This window comes from Neoarius graeffei, chromosome 14, assembly GCF_027579695.1.
Source record: "Neoarius graeffei isolate fNeoGra1 chromosome 14, fNeoGra1.pri, whole genome shotgun sequence".
Lineage (NCBI taxonomy): Eukaryota > Metazoa > Chordata > Actinopteri > Siluriformes > Ariidae > Neoarius > Neoarius graeffei.
Window position 1 is genome coordinate 5365415 of NC_083582.1, and position 10464 is coordinate 5375878.

Sequence of the window (10464 nt, forward strand, 5' to 3'; positions counted from 1 at the left end):
CACAAAGGCACTTTTGGAATGGCCGCTGGATTTACTAACTGGCATTCGCGGCATGCCGTACACCACCTATGGACATCGCCGCGAATCCCCGGCCAATAGAATCGGGCCATTATTCGGGCTAGTGTTTTATCCTGCCCTAAGTGTCCAGCCATGGGATTAAAGTGAGCCGCCTGGAATACCAATTCCCGGTGGCTCTTCGGAATTAAAAGCTGCGTGACTCGCTCTTTAGTTTGAGTGTCCTGTGTCACTCGGTATAATCTGTCCTTCATAATCGCGAAGTAGGGGAAGGACGGGGTGGCGTTTGGCTGGAGCGTTTGACCATCGATTACTCTCACTTGGTCAAACGCATGCCGCAGAGTCTTGTCTCGTGACTGCTCTAATGGGAAATCCGCGAGGGATTCCCCAAGAGAGAGAGGAGGAGCCGGCGGCTCCTCACCCTGATGCGGAGATGACGTAGACGGCTCTGTGACAGCTGCTCCTGCCAAAGCGACACCGGGACCTCCCCCTGTTAAATGGCAGGACCCACTCTTTACTAAGTGTGTCATTAAATCCCGAAATCCCGGCCAATCAGTCCCCAAAATTAAAGAGTGGGTAAGGCGAGGATTAACCGCCGCCTTCACTATAAATTTTTCCCCTCTGAAAAAAATGTGGACTGACACTAAAGGGTAGTTGTGAACATCCCCGTGCACACACAACACCTTCACCAATTGTGCTCCCCCCAATGCTTCATCTTGCACTAGGCTTTGGTGGATTGAGGTCTGATTACAGCCAGAATCCACCAACGCCTGATATGTATCCCCTTGGATACTCACCGGTATGCGATACGCTCCGGCCTGATCGAGGGTGGCTCCTGGCGCATTGGGGATCCGAACCACCGCGCCCACCTCCATTACCGAGCACTGCTGTTGGAGGTGGCCCGGTTCCCCGCAGCGCCAGCAAACCGGCCCGGGCTTCCTCTCTGCACTAGTGCTCTGGGGCTCACTCACCTGAGGGAGGGGAGAGACAGACACAGAAGGGAGTCACACACGGGCCGGCTAAGGTGGCGCCGGCCCCCGCCTCTGCGGTGGGGGAATGGGGCGAGGAGAAGACACAGGAGGAAGAGAGAGAGAGAGAGAGAGAGAGAGAGAGAGAGAGAGGAGAGAAGAGAAGGGGTCGTCTGCTGTCCTGCCATTGGGACAGCCGCCAGATGATCCTCCGCCAGCTCGATTGCCTGATCCAGCGACGCCGGGTGGTGGCACTGGACCCACTCTGTGGTTCCTGCTGGTAAACGCACGACGAACTGTTCCAGTACCACCTGGTCGATGAGTCCCTCGGCGTCGCAGCTGTCAGCCCTCAACCACCACCAGCAGGCGTCCCGGAGTTGCTGGCCAAACGCGAACGGCCGGCCGACTTCCTCCAAGTGCAGAGCGCGGAAACGTTGATGTTGTTGCTCCGGGTTGCGTCCCACCCGCTGGAGGACGGCCCAGCGAAGGTCTGCGTAGGCCAGCCGGCGGTCGGCGGGGAGCTGTAGCGTGGCCAGCTGTGCCTCTCCTGTCAGCAGGGGGAGGAGGCGCGCCGCGCGCTGTTCCACCGGCCACCCTGAGGTCTCTGCTACCTGCTCAAAGAGCGTGAAGAATGCCTCGGGGTCGTCCTGCGGGCCCATCTTCGTGAGGGTGAGGGGGGAAGGGCCCGCGGCGGTGGAGATGGTGGACCCCGCCGACGCGAGGAGGTGCCGGAACGCCCGACGATCTTCCTGTTGCGCCAGCACCAGGGCCTCGAACCGTTGTTCTTGCTCCTTTCGGAGGGTGAGCAGCGCCTGGTGCTGGCTCTGTTGGGCCGTGGCGAGGGCGTGGATCAGGTCGGGGAAGGTGGAGGACTCCATGGGGCTGTTGTCTTCTGTGCTCATTCCCGGGTTTCGGCACCACTGTAGCAGTTCGTGTAGGTGGGTGGAGCACAGAAGGACGGCAGGACAAAACTGATTTCACAAAACTCTTTTCTTTATTCAGCTTTTCAGCTTTTATACACACTCAGACACACGTACACACATCAGCCGTCTGGTTGTGGAGAGAGCTCCCTCTGCTCTCGCTCTCTCCCCTTAAATAGGGCGCGGTCACTGGGAAGACACACAAACACATTAATTAACAACAGGTGTAGTGATTCTGCCACTTACCTTCCCTGACTCCGCCCTCCTGTCACAGGCCGATGCTAGACCACGCCCCCGCTGCCACACACCGATAAAGCATTACACAGGAAACAGTAGTAGTGAGGACTGAATTCAGACAACACTGTGATTAGAAAGTGCTCCAGAAACATCGTTAGATTTAAATTTTACAAATTGCGACACAAATACAAAAAAGTGTTGGTTTTTTTTCTCTATTAGGACACACCAAAACAACTATTTTGAAGTCGGTTTCTCCAGTCAAATGCCAAGCTTTCGAATAAACTACTTTAGAAATCTCTGGATTTACAGTGCATTATGGGTAAAAACTCGACAGTGACCTATCTGTGGAACATCATTTGTTTTGACAACACAATACAAAATGAACAGTATTAGGATAATTTTTACTTTTTAGAGATGGATTCCAGTGATTTTTGGACAATAAAAAAAGTTTATGCATTAGTTGATTTTGTCTAAATTCACAATCGATGGTCGTTCAGTGGCTCAATTATTTAATGTTTAATAAATACATTTTCACAATTAGACTCAAACCCACTTGGTCTTTTACAGAATGATTCCCCCAGAATAATCCATTTGTCCTGGACAAATATCCACAAAGAATACTTACCAACCTGTTTTAGTTCGTTTTTAGTGACCGTGCACTCAGTGTCTGAACTGTATTACATTAAAATACTGTATTAATTTAAATAAGCAGTAAAACTCAACCCAACCTGAGCATCCAGTTTTTCACTTAACAGCATCCATAAAATATTTTTTAAAAACATTCATTTAGCTTTCCTATGGAAATATATAAGCTCTATAATAAACAGCTTTGTTCCCAGATATGACGAGGATCTGTGATTTAAAAAAAAATCCATGTATATATATTAAACACTTCAAAATAGCATCGCTATTAATACATTCTATTCTGAAGGCTTTTTTTTTGTCAGTATAAATTGTTCATAAATGTCTCAGTGAAGAGAACACCGTCCTTCATGAAATACCTGCACGGTGAGAGACAATGCTTTGGGAAAATTTAGACCATTATCACATTAAGCACATGCCCTTTGTGTTATTACATTATAAAATATAAAAGCCAATCATGTATGCAAATTAAGACATGTAAATTAGTAGAGAAATGTACAGCTGGAGGTGTGTGTGTGTGTGTACACACTCTAATCTGTAAAACGCATTGTTCCGTGACCTGTGAAATCACATCAAGATTTGGGAAACTTCTGTCCATCTCCCACCATCCAGAGCCTTTAGTTCACAAAGGTAAAATACTCCAGTCTGGGCCCTCGGACCTCATCCCTCCTGTATCCTTCCGTAGCGCATAGAGAAGGCTATGAGTCGTCTGTACATCGCTGTGAGGAGAACGATGGCTGCCAGGACAAGCCCACAGATCAGACTGAAGGCCCAGCGAGGACCCAGGATGGTATAGACCTGAGAGACAAATACAGGACCCAGGGTCCGAGCGCCGCTGCCTGAGGCCGTCAGCCAGCCCATGTACACACCCTGCATGCGCGCGCGCACACACACGTTTATGGAAAGAGAGAAATGACTCCTTTGCTGTAAAGCACTATTCGAAAACTTCAACACTGTTTCGTGCACTGAGCAATAAAGCAACAATACTAAATTCACTGAATCTGCATCATCACCACACCTGTGGTTTGGGTCTCAGGATCTTCGAGTACAGCGTGTAGGACATGACGTTGCAGGCGGGGTAACCGACTCCTACGAGGATACAAGATGTTAGGTATTGTGCCAGGTGGATGGCGAGGGTGAACTGGCACCAAATCTGATCTGAAGGGCATCCGGTCGGTTCCACACTACTGTTCGAGACCGGAGCACGACCCAAAACTGGCATGGAGCGGTTCTGAAGATCTGTGGAGCCCAGAAAGCAACACCGTGATGTTACGACATGAAAAATATGTGCAATAACTTTAGAAATGTTATGAATGTTTCAAATATTATACATTTCGTTGTTTTATTAAATCTAGGAGGTATGTAAATTAGGGCTGATTGAAGAATGGATAGATGGATGGATGGATGTTACTGATCCCCAAGTGAAAATTCAGGGAAATATTCAGATCAGATATCACAGTCACGGCCAGTTAATTTCTGAAATTCTAAAAATCAAACTTGTTTTTGATGTATTTTTTAATTGCATCCTTTTATGTCAATGAGGCTCAAATTAAATATGCCTCAATTTGAATAATAATAAATATGTCAAAGCATTTCAGTCTCAATGCTCTAACAAAAAAAAATGAACAAATTATAAAAATAAAAGCATATTTCTTTACATATATTACAACTATGAAAAATTAAAATGAAGATTAGTATTCAAATTGTAAGGAAGTTATAATAATGGTGTAATGTAATATAATAAAAAGCGATAAATGTTCAAAATTAATAATATTGCTCAAAAAGTAGTAATGTCTTTAGACCAGTCTTGAATATGTAATTAAAATGTTTATTTCACTCTAAAGACACCTTACAAAGAAAGAGCATTGCAAAATGTTATTATTCCATCAGAACATTATATTTTAAATATTTAACAATTGTTTCTCTCTGACTGTGTTGTATAAAATCGAACACGACTCCAGCACTGATCAACAGTTGGAGAAATCCCTCGGGAATATCTTTCAAATTAGGAACAGGAATGAACATGTAAAAATCCATGAACAATAGAAATCTATAAACAGAAGAAAATGTTTGCGGAGTCTAACGAGCTTTTACAGATACACAGGGTTCCACAGGAGAGAAGCTTTTCAGGGATATAGTTGCAGTTGGTGTTAAGTGATCAACCTAATTAAATCAGTCTCATTGATAATCTCATTAATTAATACCATTAATTTTGGTGCTTAATAATAAATTACCAAACAGCTAAATTATGGTATATTCCAAATTATTATGATCACTTACCGTTACATAACTCATATGCACCTTGGAATTCTTTTGAGATTGGGCGACTTCCAAAAATATTGGTACAACAAATAAACACACAGTTTCAGTAATAATTTAATTTATTATAACAAAGAAAAAAATGAATAATAGCAGTTGAAATATATATAAATATGATATATACTTGATGAGCGTGTGTGTGTGTGTGCGTGTGTGAGAGTGTAGGGGGAGGTGACCACATGTTTCTAAGTAGAACAAAAGAGTTAGCTTTGGTTGCTAGCTAAGATGTGTTTGTATGTGTGTGTGTGTGTGTGTGTGTGTGTGTGAGGCCTTATCTGAGATGTGGGGGTCACCACGTGGGATTTGAGGAGAAAGGATTAGCTCAGATTTGCTAATTCACTAGCTTATAACATTCCTAAATCCACTGAAACCTTGATGAGGTCAAAATATGTGTAATAATGAAATTAAAGTGTTAGAAAGGAATAGAGGAAAGCATGCAACCTATCTATTAACAACTGAGATCAAAACAATATAGAACAATCAATTCAACACCGAGTGTCTACAATGTACACAATTAAACAATTCCTGAGTTTAATTCACACTGCTTAATAAAGCTAATTCCTAAGACTAATTTTTATGCCCAAAATGCCAGTCTCTTACTTCAGTATCTTGCTCCCAGTGCAAGATTATAGAGACATTCCGAAACTTTTGGAGTCCACAGGAGCACGTGAGTCGCTTCTGTAGAAAGCAGAGAATTCTTGGTCCGACACTTCGTAGTTCGTGGGAAGAAAGTCTCTGATCAAACAATGTGCACAGCGCTTTAATTAGAAGGAATCCGGTCGCTTCTAACTATAAATGAACTGTTTTGGGTAGCAGTTTGTAACATTACTATAATAGACAAACAAAACTGGTTGTAACTCGACTGAGTTAAAATTTGCGCGATTCTGGGGTCTACTGTGGCCAATGGTGAACCAAAAGAAAAGTGCTAAATTCTGTTCTTGATAGAAAGACGTCTTTTCTTGGGTTTTCTGGTGCAGGGTATCTCTTTGTGTCTGGATGGCTTGAGATCCATGATGAGAGAGAGCGAGCTGAGCATTTCCGGGTCACTTATAGAGTTGGGGTGGAAGTGACGTCATGGAGGACGTGACGTAGGTCAACGCGGAAGTGGGTTGATGGGATTTGTAGTTTCCAGACGGGACAGTGGCTTTTGTACTTACATTCCCCCTTTTGGTCTCAGGGGTATGACTGAGTCGTAGCACTGAGAGCACAGTACCGTACAGTCCACATGTCCATAGTCCCTGAAGTGGCTTTGCTCTGTACAGTTCATGATGTCCTGTGAAAACTGTGTAAACTCATGATTCCTAGTAAGACAGTTGGAGGCAGAGGCATTTGGGCATATAATCATTCTATAGGCATTTGGGCATATAATCACTATCTAACTAGGTCAGAATCTCATCTATAAAAAACATTGAACATTAAACATGAAACATGTATACTTCATTTCCTACGCATAAAAAAACAAGAAAAGAGAAGAAATGAAGGAAAGAAAAGAAGTATTAGTGTTTGGGTTGGTAAACCTAATCTTCCGGAAAGGTGTTGGGTTGGTGAATGTGACTGGGAATGTCAGTGTACGCTTATGGGTGAGTGAGGCGTACAAGTTAGGTGGACAGGATGGGCCTAACTATCGTCCCCCCTTTTTGGAGTGAAGACTGTTCAAAAGGCTTGATTTGATGGCTATGGATCCATCGATACGAGGGAGTTTGATTAGGCCTGGATGTCCTAATACGATAAGCGACAGGGGACAGTTTTCCTACGATCGAAAGGTCCCGACCAATGTGGTAGGAACTTTTTTTTTTAAACTCCTACTGGCTTGGTAAAGTTAAAATATAGGACTTTGTCACCTATTTGATATTTGTGATGGGAGGCTTTTCGGTCGTAGTAGGCCTTTTGTCCTTTTACGCTCGTTTCTATTTATCTGTTGAGGAGTCTGACCTCTCCTGTAACAGTTCTTTAATCTCAGCTTTTATATCCTGGCTCCTTTACGGAGCTACACTTAATTATAGATTAACAACACAGGAGGCATGAAGTCGGATACACTCTCTGTATTGTACAACCCGGGAATCTGCATACACAATGTAAACAGTAGTATATAAAGGAGTGGAGAGTGGACGGAATGAACAGTGGGACAAACTTAACCTGCCAATACACAACATATCCCTCCCCCTTTACTTTGATGTCCCATATAAGAAAACAAGCCACTCTTCATTTCAATACCTAACATGTTTCCTTAACATTTCTAATTGATAAACAAATAACAGCATTAACAAAGTAGTTTCCTTAGCTAGGGAAAGAGGGTAGACTGCCTCATTTCCCAGACTGAACCCTGGGGATTATTATGCCCCATCGTCATGGGTCAGTCTCTAGACTACAATGAGAGTTTATCTGGGGGTCGTCTGTCTTTTTTGGGGTAAATACGACCCACGGGAATGCCACTGGTCTCGCCACTTGGTTGTGGTGGCGTAACCTGCTCAGGGCCGACTGTAGGTGGGGGAACATCCCCATCTACTGGTGGAATCTGGGGTTTCTTCAGATGTTGATCTGGGTAGATGTCAAGATCAGGAACTGAAGATGCTGAAACGTTTGGGTCATCACTGAAACCAGATGCATGAAGCAGTTGATCGATGTGTCTCCTCCATATGATGTGGTCACTGGTTTCAACCGTGTATGACACAGGACCCGTTTTTGCCAGAACAGTTGCTGGTTTCCACTTATCTCCCCTGGCATAGTTCCGGGCAAGAATGTGGTCCCCGGCCATGAAGGTCCGCAGCCGTGCTTTAGCTCTTCTGTCCACCTGAGCCTTCTGCTGACTGTGGACAACCTCTTTTGTCCTCAGAGGTCTCAGAAGATCTAGACGCGTACGGAGCTGTCTTTTGAGTAAGGCAGAGGCAGGAGACACCTTTGTGGTAGCATGAGGAGTGTTCCGATACGACAACAGAAAGGCACTGAGGCGCTGGTTAAGTGATCGTGTGCTTTGTGCAGACTTGAGAGCTTGCTTCATGGTCTGGACGAATCTTTCAGCCAGCCCATTGGTAGCTGGGTGATATGGTGCAGATTTAATGTGATGAATGCCATTCTCTTCCATGAATGCTTTGAACTCTTCAGACACCAGTTGTGGCCCATTATCGCTAACCAGTTGCTGTGGTAAGCCAAAGCGACTGAAAATGCTTCGTAGTTCTTCGATCGTTTTCTCTGTGGAGGTGTTCTTCATTACAACAGCCTCCGGCCACTTACTATGTGCATCAACCACCACTAAAAACATACTGCCCTCTAGTGGCCCTGCAAAGTCTATGTGGACTCTTTGCCATGGTTCTTCAGGCCAGGCCCAGGGGTGTAATGGGGCCAGCTGTGGAAGATTTCTTACTTTCTGACAGTCATATGACATGATTTTGCCCTTTCCTCTATAGCTGCATCCAGGCCTGGCCACCAGAAGTAGCTGCGTGCGATCTCCTTCATTCGTACCACTCCACAATGCCCGGAGTGGAGCTCATCCAGCACTTTCCCTCTTAATGGTGGTGGAATAATGACACAGTAGCCCCACAATAGGCATCCTGCCTGGACTGATAGCTCATTTCTCCTCACCAGATATGGCTTCAGACTCTGGGTCATGACACCCATCTTACCTCGGGTGATTACATCCACCACCTCAGACAGAACCAGGTCTGCCCAAGTGTGTTTCTTCACATGAGCTGAGGTTACTGGTGCTGACGTCACATCCTTGAAGTAAAAGATCTCAGCCGGTTTTGGCTCTGTGTGCGTGACTGACAATGGCAGCCTAGATAGCCCATCTGCGTTTCCATGCAGGTCTGCCTTCCGGTATTTAATGTCATATTGATGAGCAGACAAAAGTAGGGCCCAGCGCTGCATGCGACTGGCAGCTAAGGAGGGGATTCCGGAGTGGGGGCCAAAAATAGAGGTGAGTGGTCGGTGGTCTGTCAGTAAAGTGAACTTTCTGCCAAAGAGATATTGATGGAATCTCTTCACGCCAAACACTATAGCCAATGCTTCCCGCTCAATTTGGGCGTATCTGCCTTCAGCTTGGCTCAAGGTCCGTGACGCAGAAGTGATTGGCCTCTCTTCCCCTGATGGTAATATATGTGACACTACAGCGCCAACACCATAAGGTGAGGCATCACATGCCAACTGGATGGGTAGTGCGGGATCAAAGTGTATGAGGGCATCAGAGTCGCACAGAGCCATTTTGGCTTCTCTGAATGCTGCCTCACATCTGTTGGTCCACTCCCATGTCTTGGTGTTGTTTAGCAGCTCGTGTAATGGCTTCAGCTTATTTGCAAGGTTATGCACAAATCTTGCATAGTATGTGAGAAGGCCTAAAAATGATCTCAGCTGAGTCACGTTTTCCAGGGAGGGTGCTTCCAAGATGGCCTTTACTTTGGATGGCGCTTTGTGCAGTCCTGCACTGTCAATAACATGGCCCAAGTACTCAACTGAGGATTTGAAAAATTCACACTTGTCTTGTCGAACTCTCAGACCATAGTCTTCCAGTCTTTGTAATGTTGCTTCCAAGTTCCTTAAGTGTGTCTTTTCATCAGCCCCTGTGATCAGAAGATCATCTAAGTAGCATTGGACGCCGGGAAGGCCACTCAGAATTTGGTCCATGGCTCTTTGAAACAGGGCTGGAGCAGACGTAATTCCAAAAGGGAGCCTCTTACACCTGTAAAGGCCCTTGTGTGTCACTATCGTCAGCAGTTCCTGAGACTCCGGGACAACATGCATCTGGAGGTAAGCCTGGCATAAGTCTATCTTGCTAAACTTTTGGCCTCCAGCCAGACCTGAGAAGATGTCGTCGATCAGGGGTAATGGATACTGCTCAGCAGCTAAGACTGGGTTTACGGTGACCTTGAAATTACCACAGATTCTGAGGGACCCATCTTTTTTCATTACTGGGACAATTGGTGTGGCCCAGTCACTCGTTCTCACTTGTTCCAATACTCCACTTTCAACCAGCCGGTCCAATTCAGCCTCTACCTTCAGTTTGATTGCATAGGGAACTGGCCTCGCCTTTAGACACTTTGGCGTACTTCCTGGTTTTATGGTCAGTTTGACTGTTATGTCCTTCATGCTGCCAAGTTCACCATCAAAAACTTTGGAGTGTTTCTCCAAGACCTCCCGTAGGGAACCAGTGGTTCCTTCATCCACAAGGAAAACTTCTTGCCAGTTTAATCTGAGTTCTTCTAGCCAACTGCGGCCGAATAGGGCTGGGCGGTTTCCTGCAATGATGTATAGAGGTAAGGTCCTTTTTTGCTTGTTGTATTCCACCGTTACCTTCACATATCCTAAAACTGGAACAGCCTCCCCAGTATAGGATCATAATCTTAATTTTGTTGGTTGGAGGGTAAGGTGTT

General features: G+C 45.4%; 1 pseudogene; it reads right to left on the minus strand.

Annotated features, from left to right (window-relative positions):
- Positions 1 to 7466: 7466 nt before the first annotated feature.
- On the minus strand, positions 7467 to 10180 carry LOC132898658 (uncharacterized protein K02A2.6-like; annotated as a pseudogene).
- Positions 10181 to 10464: the final 284 nt, after the last annotated feature.